Source organism: Hordeum vulgare, chromosome 6H (genome assembly GCF_904849725.1).
Source record: "Hordeum vulgare subsp. vulgare chromosome 6H, MorexV3_pseudomolecules_assembly, whole genome shotgun sequence".
NCBI lineage: Eukaryota > Viridiplantae > Streptophyta > Magnoliopsida > Poales > Poaceae > Hordeum > Hordeum vulgare.
The window spans coordinates 169,470,689-169,484,244 of record NC_058523.1 but is presented as its reverse complement, the minus strand read 5'-3'; the positions used below and the strand labels follow the sequence as shown (position 1 = coordinate 169,484,244).

Below are 13,556 nucleotides of genomic sequence, written 5' to 3'. Positions count from 1 at the left end.
GGTTGTCTTCAATTACCGAAATGGGGGGGATTGTTAGAGCATATATCTCCATATGTGGTTTTGGTAATTGATGACAATTCCTATGGACTAATGGTTGCCTTAAGTTATATTTATAGGATTTGTCCATAGGCACTTCTTGAAGTCCATCTGTTGGGTTCAAGGAGTTTATATGTTGACCAAGATGTTATTCAAGGTATTATCCAAAGAATGGTCATAGAAACACTGGGTTGATCAAGATCTCAGACAAAGAGTAAATCAAGATGATCAACACACAAAGCGTATAAGATGTACCAAGAGGGATCAAGTGATCCCATGGTATGGTAATCATTATCCATTAAGTGTTTGTGTACTAACCCATGGTCTTTGTGAGACTCCTATGTGGGGGTTAGGTGTGTTTCCATTGGGCTTGCGTCAAAAGGAAGATCTCATACAACCCATGAAGGATGACATCAAGTGGTGATCGTCATCAAGATTGTGGTGTGCAAGTTCAAGTGGATCATCACGAATATATCATTGAAACTATTGTCAATGATCATGTGTTGATAAGGACAATCTCATGTGCTAACAAGGACAAGATCAAGATAAGAATTCCTGAGCACTACATGCTTGATTCTTGTGGATGTTCACATGGTGGACAGGACAAGATCAAGATAAGCATTCTTGAGCACTACATGCTTGATTCTTGTGGATGTTCACATGGTGGACAAATGAAGATAAATACATAAGCTAGGCTTTCCGCATTGTGGATGGGAAAGCTACTTGAAGACTTCATCATGTCTTGCTTTCAACTTGAGCCAAGAAGGAACAACAACATCAAGCTTAGGTGAAAGGGCTAACTCAAAGGTATCAGTTCCTTTGACGTTAGTGGTGCGGAGTGATGATCAGCGAATAAGAGTATACACTCAAGTATGGATCATCGGTACTCTTTTATGATTCTTGAGTCCTTAGGGATCCCGCACTATTAAGAGGGGATCACAGGTTTTGCGATGAACTTGCTCAAACTACAACTTCACTTTCTGCTCAGACCACATCTCCACTGCTTTGCTGTTATCTGAAAACAGAACCAGTGCCTCGGACACCCGGCTTCCTCCGGACGTCCGAGGACCGGACGACCGACTAGTTCGGAAATCCGGAATCCTATACCAGAGAAATCAGAGCCATATAACTCGGACTTCCGGCTCCCTCCGGACGTCCGAGGCCCGGATGTCCGACCAAGACCCGGAAATCCGGAAGCCTGCACCAGTAGAAGTTGAGTTCTATATCTCGGAAATCCGGCTCCCTCCGGACGTCCGAGCGCCGGACGTCCGACACCCGTCGGAAATCCGGAACCTACCACCAGTAGAAGTTAAGCTATATAACTCGGATTTCCGGTCCTCTCCGGACGTCCGGTGGCTGATAAATTCAACATAGGTTCAGTCGTATCTACAGGCCTCGGACGACCGACCCCTGTCGGACGTCCGGTCGCTGTTTAATTCAAAATAGTTTCAGTCGTATCTACAGGCCTCGGACGACCGACCCCTGTCGGACGTCCGACCCCTCGCGGACGCTTGGACTTCCGACAACTGTCGGACGTCCGGACCCTGTGTGACTTAAAGTGTCCCCAACGGCTCTTTTTCTCTCCCCACTATAAATACCCCCCTCCCACTTCGTGAGAGGGTTGCCCAACATAGCCTTATCCTCATAAGAACACATTTCCACCTCACACACATTTCCTCACTCCAAATCTTAGATCCCAAGAGCATTTATGAGCCCCTTTGAGAGTTGTTCCAATCAAAAGATAGATCGTCTCCCTCTCCTTCTCTCAACCCAAGCTATTTGTGATTTGAGCAAGTTTTGAGCATTCCCCGTGATCTTGTTACTCTTGGAGGTTGGAGACTCCTAGGCGGTAGGAGTTCTTCGGAGAGGAATCAATCCGTGTGATTTCCCCCGGAAAAGTTTGTGAGGGTTTCGAAGCCACCTCAAAGGCTTACAACTAGTGGTTGAGAAACGCCTTCGTGGTGTTATCTCAAAGGGAGAATAGGGTGAGCCTTCGTGGCGTTGGTGTGCCTTCGTGGTAACATCCACCTCTCTAACGGTGACTAGCTTCCCTCCAAGGAAGTGAACATCGGGATACATCTTCGTCTCAGTGACCTTGGTTATCCTTAACCCTAACTCCTTACTTGTGGTTTACTTGTGTTATTTGAGCATACATACATTGCATATTGGTTGTGCTCATTATATTGTGTTGGCTATTTCTTGTACAAGATTAATCATTCAAGCATACCCTCTATATCCACACGTACATACTTGCAGCCCTTGATATATCGTGTGATATAGTGTGATCTAGTATCTTGTGTTGTTTACCTACTTGTCGTGTGATATAGCTCAAGTAAGTTTGTGTAACTTACTTGTGCTTGTTAGTAACTGCATTTTGTCCATCTTGGTAGATCGTGTTGTTGATACACGTTGCAGTGCCTAGTGCATTTAGGATTTGTGCTTGACAAGTACCCTCTTAGTTTATTTCCGCATTAGGTTCAAGCCAAATCCAAAGAAGTTTTTAAATAGCCTATTCACCCCCCCCCCCCCGCTCTAGGCGTCATCGAGGTCTTTTCAGTTACCGACTCGTAGCGCAAGGTAAGTAGACTCGATGACGATCGGCGGTGCAGACCCCCGTAGCTAGGATTTACAACCTCCCAACCGCGAGGATGTACTCCCTCATCTACCCCTCGGACGGCCCACTGGGAGGTGGTCGAACAGTCCCTCGGGCGGTCTCTCAGACAGCCCTTTGGGAGGATGATCGAAAACTGAACGGTCACACGGGCAGCCCTTTGGGAGTACCATCGAAACTTGGACAGTCACTGGGACAGCCCTTCGGAAGGCACTCACGAACTAAGACCAAAACTACGATCTCTCTATAGACTTGCACACATACGATATCATCTATCCGGCACGGCTTCGCCATTGAGAACTAGTTCCTGTCGGAACCCAGACAACCTTTCGACTCTACGAAACTATTTCGCTGGGAGGGAGAGAGAAAGCTAGATCATGCATGGCATGTGTATGTGAGAAAGAGTGAGTGTGGAGAGCTCCTCTCCACCTCTACTTATAGGGGGGGAGGAACTGGTGGTGGCTAAAAATATCAGCCCAAAAAGGGGTCCCACCATTCCATGTCATCCCTAGATCTTTTGGGAAGATTCCCTTTAGATATTTTGTGGAAATTCAACTTCCAACCTTAACCATAAATGCATTTTCACTATTCACAAAACCAATTTTTCATGACCGATAAATCCAAAATTATTTTTATGGGTCCTAGAATAATTCTAGTACCCACTAGAACAATTCTGGACATGTTTCGAAACATTTTCAGATTAATGATATTCATCTGTGAAAAGCAACCAAAGCGGTTCCGGTAGTCCGGAACATTTCCGGTTTTGTCTCTAAAAATCTGAGAAGTTACCAGAACAATTCTGGTACCCTCCAACAATTTCCACGCATATGCCACAACCAATTTGACTTGATGGTTTACTCCAAAACAACTTTTCGGTTTTACCAAAACTCTTCCGTTGTTCTCTCTCCGGAACTCTTTCGTTGTCCCTGAATTTTTTTCGGTGATTTTCTCTCAGACTCCATGTCTAGTATTTAGTAGATAGATGACCCTTAAGTGTGTGACCCTATAGGTTTGGTGAAGTATAGACATGAAAGGAATACTTTCCGATGAATGATCAACATCGGAGCCGTGGACACCCATATTGACCCCTATACCCACACGAATAAATATTCGAGTGAACCATCAGTTTGTCGTGGGCTATTCCTGTTGCTTCACGATATGATACAAATACCCAAGGTGAGACTTGTCGGCATCCCATGGATCAACAACTTTTCCATTATGCCATCTACCTCGTTAACGGTTTTGTTATCTTTTCTTGTTTCAATGTTTCAGCATCCCTATGATCAAATCACATGGTGTTGATCCAGACGATGATGGATACCGAAACACCGAGAGGGCCCAAGAATATCTCTCCATCATCGGAGGAGCAAATCCCAATCTTGAGCTACCAAGTTACTTGTCATACTTTTCCGTCAACCCGTAAGCAGCCGTAATAGCCACCCTGTTACGGATGACATTTAACAAACCACAAAATTCACGAAGCAAGTATGAAGGAACTCGATACTCTCATGGTCTAAGGAATTATGCAAACTTTAACTTTCTCTATGTTATTAACCATTAAGTTGTGACGAATATATCTCATAGCATAACATCAATCGGGTCGATTCAACACAAGTGTTCTACTAACATTGTGCCCTCAAACTTGTCAGCATAGTCATGCCCATGATTAGGAAAACAGAACCATCATGCAACACTTGAGCTAGTCTTAGAGGCCTGACTAGGAATACATTTTACCATTTATTATTCCACACGTGCATATGAGTCTTCCCTCGAGCCTCGTGGTTATTGTAGACTCTAGAACCATATCAGTTGTAGCATGGAACACAAACATAATTATGAACATGGAGATAAACAATAACATTTATTATTGCCTCTCGGGCATATCTCCTACAAGGTCCCCCATGGCTCGTTGTCGTCGCCGGTAACCAAACCGCATCGCAGGGCGGTGTCGCGGAAGCTCCAGATCGGTGTCTCTGATACCAGATGTGATGAGGATACTACAAGCTATCTACCATTCTCACAAATTCCATCTCATATCAAAATCAGAATCGAATTTGAGAGAGGTAGAGGAATTCCTCCCAACCTCCCGCACCTCTATCCCCTCTCCTATCCAAAGTGCAGGCATGGCCATTCAAATCCTAGCCAAAACTTCAGAGAGAGCTAACAACGCTATATATAATATTACACACCTTAGCGGGCCTAGTTAGGGCTTGTAAGCCACTTGGGGATGTTGTTGGGCCTAGTGGACCTTGGCCTTCTCTGCACTTCCTCTCCCGCCTCGCCCCTATCTTCACCATCAATGGCTTCAGTGGTTTCAGCATCAACGCGCCGGCTCTTTTCTTGTGCAGCATCATCAGGAATGCTGGCATGCAGCCAAGTGGCGGTTGAGGAGAATGGAGCGGACGAAGGTGACACCGCGGGCTGGCCTGAGCGGGTCTAGGCACCGTCCACTCCAAGGAGACGACCGACCCTCCCTACAGCACGAGCTGGACGGCAACCGCCCGAGGATCCGGTCAACGCCATCACCGTCCTCGTTGCCGAAGAGTTGTGGCTGGCGTGGGGAAAATCCACCACAAACCGTAGGATACGCGCCACCGCGGGCTGTCCAGCTCAACGGAGCGACGATGCCATGCTAGATCTGGGAGGATGAAGAGAAGGCGAGTTGAGGGAGGGCTGTGTGGAGGAAGGGAGGAGGAGTAATGGGACGCACCTGAATCACCGGAGCAACACGGACGAACAAAACCCTAGTGATGGGAGAAATGTCGCGCTTGGAAGTTAAAGGACGAGCTTGCCGGATCTCACCAAACAGGGGGAAGAGGGAAGTGTGGGGGTCACGTTCGTGTGATGGTCGCGGTAGATTCCCGCTGGACGTTGCCGGGATCGTATCTCGTTGGTGGCGGCGGTGAGGATAGACATGCGGGAGAGAGATGGGGACGAGGGAGGACTGTGAGTCTATGGTTGGGCTTCTTGGGGTGAGAGGGCAAGGGGTGTCGTTGGATCCGGGAGTATCCGAGGGTGGTTGATGAGCGATCCACGTGAGATGCGGATCAATCAAAATGCAGTACACGTGTATGAAGTTATGACCATCTAAATTGGTCATCCTCGAACGAAACTAAAATGCTAAATCATATAAAATGTTTTATGATCTCGAAAATTCAAAACAAAATTCAATAAAAATGGAAGACATTCTCATTGTGGCACCAAAGATGACCTAGTTTGTAGAAAACCTACAAACTTAGAATTTTAATAACAGAGATATCTTGGAACAAGTGTTGTGAGAAATGAGTTTTTCACAAGAAACAAATCACTTTCTATTTTCCATTTTTCAAAAAAGGCACATATATTTTGCACAAGAGTTCATCTTGGACTCACAAACAATATTTCCTAAGGAAGTTTCATTTTCTTTGCACGTTTTTTTCTTCTTTTTTTATGCCTAAAATAATTTTTTTGTGAAGAACCTAACAAATATTTGTTGCAAAACTGAACCAAATCAATTTTCTAAAATATTGTTCCATATTTAATGTACAATTGATCAAGTGGTTGGGTGTCAAAAGGTTTTGATCCACCTTTCTTGAAAAAGACAATTTTAACCGATTCAACACGAAGTGGGTCAAAATTAACTACAATTGTCACATAGTTTACTCTTTATTTTTGTCAAAAAATCATTTTGGTACAAAAGTATCCATTTCATCATAGATACTCTAATTGTTTTGGCAAGATTCAACGCCTAGCTACGAACGGTCATGCCCATTGTTTTAATCGCATTTTGAAACGGGCATAAGGAGTTAAAAAAAGTAATTTAAAACCTTCACATTGTGTCATCATCTGTAACCTAGTTTTCAAGAAAAATAACAAACTTGGACTACGACAAATATCTTTAAAAAGTGTTCTCGAAAGCGAGCTATCATGTACAAAGATCCACGGATTTCAAGACAAATGGCAACTCTCATGGCAACATACATGCCATAGTTTGTTAAAATAATATTATATTTTACACAAGGGTGCATCTTAGAGTGACAAGCAATGTTATCTAAAGAATATTTCATTTTCTTTGCACAGAAATTTTATTTTTCATTTTTCAAGTGTCGAAAATAAGTTTTTTTTTAAGAACGTAGCAAATATTTTTTTGCAAAATTGAACCAAATTAATTTTATAAAATATTAAACCATATTTAATGTACAATTGACCAAATGGTTAGGTGTCAAAAAGTTATAATCCATCTCTCATGAAAAGACATTTTTTTGCAAATTCCGTTGGAAGCGGTCAAACTTGAACTACAAATGTTTCATAGTTTTTTCTTTATTTTTTCTAATAATAATTTTAGGTATACAAGTATCTATTTCATTATAGATATTTCAAAACTTTTGCAAGATTCAACACCTAGCTATAGACAGTCATGCCCTCCGTTTTGATCGCATTTTAAAACACGCATAAGAAACTAAAAAATAAAAAAATAAAACCTTCACATTGTGTCATAGTATGTAACCTAGCTTTCAAGAAAAATAACAAACTTGGACTACGAAAATGTCTTTAAAAGTGTTATGAGAAACAAGCTATCATGTATGAAGATCCACGGATTTCAAGGGAAATAGCCACTCTCATGGCAACTTTCATGGCATAGTTTGTTTAAATGATATTATATTCTGTACAAGGGTGCATCTTGGAATGACAAACAATGTTACCAAAGGATTTTTTTTCATTCCCTTTGCACGAAAAAATCATTTTTTCGAGTGTACACAATGAGTTTTTTTGTGAAGAAAATAGCAAATATTTGTTGTAAAATTGGACCAAATCAATTTTATAAAATATTAAGATATATTTAATGTACAATTGATCAAGTTGTTGGGTGTCACAAGGTTTTGATCCATCTCTTGTGAAAAGACAAATTTTCGACGATTCAACACAAAACGGGTCAAATTTGAACTACACATGCCTCATAGTTTGCTTTTTATTTTTTTCTAAAAATTAGTTTTATACACAAAAGTATGTAGTTCATCAGAGATACTGCAATTTATTTTTTGCAAGATTCAACACCTAGCTACGAACGATCATGCCCCTCGTTTTGATCACATTTTTAAACAGGCATAAATTAAAAAAATAAAAAACAAATTAAAACCTTCGCACTCTGTCATAATATGTAACCTAGTTTTCAGAAAAAATAACAAACTTGGAGTATAACAAATGTCTTTAAAAAGTATTCTCAGAAACAAGCTATCATGTATGAATATACATGGATTTCAAGGCAAATGGCCACTTTCATGGCAATTTTCATGGCACAGTTTGTTAAAATGATATTATTTTGCACAAGAGTGCATCTTGGAATGACAAACAATGTTTTTCATGGAATGTTTCATTTTCTTTGCACGAAAAATTCATTTTTCATATTTCGAGTGCATAAAATGAGTTTTTTTGTGAAAAACATATCAAATATTTCTTGAAAAAATGGACCAAATCAATTTGCTTAAATATTAGGCCATATTTAATAAATAATTTACCAAGTGGTTGGGTGTCAAAAGGTTTCGATCCACCACTCCTTAAAAAGACAAATTTTCACCGACTCAACACGAAGCGGGTCAAATTTGAACTACACATGCCTCATAGTTTTCTTTTTGTTTATTTCCAAAAATCATCTTTAGGTACAAAAGTATATATTTCGCCAGAGATACTCCAATTTGTTTTGCAAGATTCAACCCCTAGCTACAAAAGGTCATGCACGTCATTTTGATCGCATTTTGAAACGGACATAAGAAATTAAAAATAATATTAAAACCTTCGCATTGTTTCGTTGTATGTAACCTAGTTTCCCGAAATAACAACAAAATTGGACTATGATAAATGTCTTAAAAAAGTATTGTGAAAAACAAGCTATCGTGTATGAACATCCACGGATTTCAAGGCAAATGGTCACTCTCATGGCAACATTCATGGCATTGTTTGCTAAAATGATATTAGATTTTGCGAAAGGGTGCATCTTCGAATGGAAAACAATGTTGCCTACGAAATTTTTTATTTTCTTTGCACAAAAAATTTATTTTCCATTTTTCGAGTTCCCAAATACGTTTTTTTTAAGAACATAGCAAATATTTGTTGCAAAATTGAACCAAATTAATTTTCTTAAACATTAGGCCGTATTTAATATACAATTGACCAGACGGTTGGGTGTCAAAAGCTTTTCATCCAGTTCTCGTGAAAAAGACAATGTCTCGTCGATTCATTAAGAAGCATGTCAAATTCGAACTAAAGCTGCCTCTGAGGTTGCTCTTTCTTTTTTCAAAAACATTTATAGCTGAAAAAGCATCTATTTCATTAGAGATAATCCACAGAGTTTTACAAGATTTAGTCTCTAGCTATGAAGATGTTATGGCCACATTCCTGCCATGGTTTGTTCAAATAAGCTCAAATTTTTCACAAGGATCCATCTTGAAATGACAAACAATGTTTTAAAAGGGAGTTTTCCTTTTCTTTATTTTTTACTTTCTTTTACTTTTGTTTTTCTCATTGCTTTCTTTTTCAAAGATTTTTCTCATTGTTTTCAAAGGATGACATGCCAACGTTCCGTGTCACAACAACCATCCTTCGTTTTCCTTCTCCATTTCTTGTTTCCTTTTTCTTTTTCTTATGTTTGTTTTCATTTCCACTCTACATTTTCGTATGTGTCAAAAATGTTTTTTTAATAAGTGATCAACAATTTCTGTATACATTTTCAACATTGTTCGAATGCTTATTCAATATTTTTTAAATACTTATTTATTATTTTAATATTGATTCAACAAGTTTTAAATACTTACTAGACACTTTTAAATACATGTTCAATATTTTTCATATACATATTCAACATTTTTAATACTTATTTAACATTTTTCAAATACTTGTTTGATATTTTTAATACTTTTCAACATTTTTCAAATTCTTGTTAATCACTTTTAGTATTTATTTAACATTTTTCAAGTACTTTTAAATATTTTTCAAATACTTATTTAAGATATTTTAAATGCTTAGTTATCATTTTATATACATGATCAAGAAATTTCATCATTGTTTTGTTACATGGTCAACATCTATTGTATACACATTCAACATTTTTCAAAACATGATTAAAAGTTTCTAAACTATTATGAAAAATAAATGTTTTTAATATATATGTTTAGAATATATAGAAGTGTAAGTAAAAGCTTAAAAAATGAATCAAAAAATGAAATAAAAACATGAAAAAGAACCGAAAAGAAAAGGAGGCAGTGTACCTACCGTGAACTGGACCGGCCACATCGTCGTGCGCTGCAGCGAGTCAGATACTAGACTCACTTTATGCGAGGTATAGGGGCTCTCCTATCGGGACCTTTCAATACGATGCTGCAGGCGCCGGTTCGCGCTCCTCGCACCTGCAGTGTCCCTCGCTGGACTGGCTGATGAAACATCTCCTGGCGCTCCCCTGCAGACTTGAAAAAATTTCATTGATTTTCAAAAATGTGAATTCAAAAAGGTACATTAAAATTCCATTGGATTAAAAAGCAATTAATAAGATTTTCGAAAATTTTAATGATTACGAAAAAAAGTTCACCATTTACAAAAATATGTTAATGGATTTTCACAAAGTTCAAACAATTAGTTGATTTTGAAAAAAAAATCAACAATGTTTTAAAACAGGTAATTTATTTTAAAAATGTTCATAGATTTTTTTAAAAGTTTACCTATTTAATTTTTTTTATCAATTTAGAAAAAAGTTTACGAATTTTAAATTATGTTCACCGATTTTCAAAAAATTCACCAATTTCGAAAAAAAGTTCATCGATTTGGATACAATTTCAGAAATTTGGCGTCTGCGGTGTCCCTCGCTGGACCAGCTGGTAAAACATCTCCTGGCGCTGCGCTGCAGACTCGAAAAAATTTCATTGATTTTCGAAAATGTGAATTCAAAAAGGTACATTAAAATTCCATCGGATTAAAAAGCAATTAATAAGATTTTCGAAAAGTTTAATGATTATGAAAAAAAAGTTCACCATTTTTAAAAATATGTTAATGGATTTTCACAAAGTTCAAAAAATTAGTCGATTTTGAAAAAAAAAGTTCAACAATTTTTTAAAACAGGTTATTGATTTTAAAAATGTTCAAGATTTTTAAAATATGTTCACCGATTATTTTAAAAGTTTACCTATTTCAATTTTTTTTATCAATTTAGAATTGTTTTTTACAACTTTTAAATTATGTTCACCAATTTTCAAAAAATTCACCAATTTCGAAAAGAAGTTCATCGATTTGGACACAATTTCATAAATTTGGTGCCTGCAGTGTCCCTCGCTGGACCGGCTGCTGAAACATCTCATGGCGCTCCGCTGCAGACTCGAAAAAATTTCATTGGTTTTCAAAAATGTGAATTCAAAAAGGTACATTAAAGTTCCATCGGATTAAAAAACAATTAATAAGATTTTCGAAAACTTTAATGATTATGAAAAAAAAGTTCACCATTTTTAAAAATATGTTAATGGATTTTCACAAAGTTCAAAAAATTAATCGATTTTGAAAAAAAAGTTCAACAATTTTTTTAAACAGGTAATTGATTTTAAAAATGTTCATGAATTTTTAAATATGTTCACATTTTTTTATAAAGTTTACCTATTTCCATTTTTTTATCACTTTATAAAAAAGTTTACGACTTTTAAATTATGTTCACCAATTTCGAAAAGAGGTTCATCGATTTGGATACAATTTCATAAATTTGGCGTCTGCAGTGTCCCTCGCTGGACCAGCTAATGAAACATCTCCTGGCGCTCCGCTGCAGACTCAATTTTTTTCATTGATTTTCAAAAATGTGAATTCAAAAAGGTACATTAAAATTCCATTGGATTAAAAAGCAATTAATAAGATTTTCGAAAAGTTTAATGATTATGAAAAAAAGTTAAACATTTAAAAAAATATGTTAATGGATTTTCAGAAGTTCAAAAAACTAGTCGATTTTGAAAAAAAAGTTCAACAATTTTTTAAAACAGGTAATTTATTTTAAAAATGTTCATGAATTTTAAAATATGTTCACCGATTTTTTTAAAAGTTTACCTATTTCAATTTTTTTATCAATTCAGAAAAAAAGTTTACGAATTTTAAATTATGTTCATCGATTTTCAAAAAATTCACCAATTCCGAAAAAAAGTTTTTCGATTTGGATACAATTTCATAAATTAAATAAAGATTCCATTGAATTTCAGAAAATAATCAATTTGAAAGGAAAAGTCACATACTCTCTACTACTGTTAAAAGAGCAAACATAAATTCTACTAAAACTACACATCAAACTGTACACAGGATAACCAGAACCCTCGGATCGAATCAACTTAAACACATCCAACTGCTTATATTATGCAATGGTGTGCCATATGAATCCACATCTCAGATCAAATGTTCTGCCGGGCCGTGGTCTGCCGATCGTTGCGGCGCTACCCGTCTCCCACCCAAATCGTGCCTCCCGACATTTCCTTCTTGACTTCTTCTCTGGCCCCATATTGACAAGAACAGATCCCCAGCAAATGCGCCGCCGATCCTCCCTTCCCCTTCTTCTCGCACCGCCCATCTTCTTGCGCCTGCAATGGCCCTCTTTCTACCGTCACCACACGCCTTCGGCGGCCTCGGTGACCAGGAATGCGAGGACGCATGCCGAAGGCATCCTTCCGAGGAACCGACGTGCTTGGGTTCTCCAGCCTACGCCGTCGAGTCCACCAAGCCGCGTGCCCACGACGCCTCACGTCAGGGGAACCGCCTTTTCCCCCGATATGGATGAAAGCGGCCACGGAGACCGGACGAGGAGGTGGGCAGCTGATAGGAGAAAGGATAGAGGAAGGGACCGATCGGGGATGAATTAGATGGCTTCAATCCAGGACGGCGGCAAGTAGGCATGGCAACTCTAGGGATTTGCTCTTCCCAGATCTGGAAGATAGGAAGCATGGAATCCAAATCGTGAGGCGTCAATGGGGATTGTAGGGAGGAAAGAGAACGTGTTGGTGATGGATGAGGTAGTCTCAATCCGGAGCATGACGAGGAGGGAAAACTGCAGGCACGGTGAGGAGAGTAGGAGAAATAGGAAGGGCACACTGATGACGAGTTGAGTATGAGTTGGGCCGCATTGGAGGTTGAGGGAGGCGGCCATCAGGGGACTTGTTGTTGCTGCAGCTGTGCGTGCTTGCTTGATGCTCATCGTCCTGTATGGATCTGCTGCCATTGCTGCGCATGTGCGTGCGTTGTGCCACTGATGATGTGTGCATGGAAGAGGAAAGGAAGCAAGGCAGCTGAGTTTGCACAAATGTATCGTCAGGACAGGACGGTTGTGCACACACCATCTTCGATTGGGAGCACGGAGATGGTCACTATCAACATATCATCGTGGAGGCTGCCTGCCAGAGGCGCTTGTGTTTCGGCCTGCCTCCACTTGTTGGCAACCTCGTCCTCCAGCGCCAGAGTATCGGCGACGGCAACACTTTGTGTCATGAGCATAGAAGTGGGAGAATAGTGATTATGTAGCTAGATCAGGGCAAAAAAGTAGTGCGTTGGTAATTACTTCCTCCGTCCTAAAATAAGTGTCTCAAGCTTAGTATAACTTTATACTAGAGATAGTACAAAATTGAGACAGTTATTTTGGGACGTAGGGAGTACAAGTTACTACTCCCTCCGTTCTTAAATATAAGTCTTTTTAGAGATTTCACTAGTGGACTATATACGGATGTATATAGACATATTTTAGAGTATAGATTCAATCATTTTGCTCCGTATGTAGACCCTTAGTGAAATCGCTTAAAAGACTTATATTTAGGAACGGATGGAGTAGGTAGGAGCAGATTTAACAAATTCAGAAAATAAAATCCTAATTGATTGCTAAAATACTACATAGTTACTTTGATATTGCTACGCAAGTCAACATGCATAGACT

The 13,556-nt window shown here is 38.9% G+C and overlaps 1 pseudogene; it reads right to left on the bottom strand.

Moving 5' to 3' along the window:
- The window catches only part of LOC123405265, a 72,149-nt pseudogene extending 59,032 nt beyond the window's left edge, over positions 1-13,117 (bottom strand).
- Between the last annotated feature and the right edge of the window lie 439 nt (positions 13,118-13,556).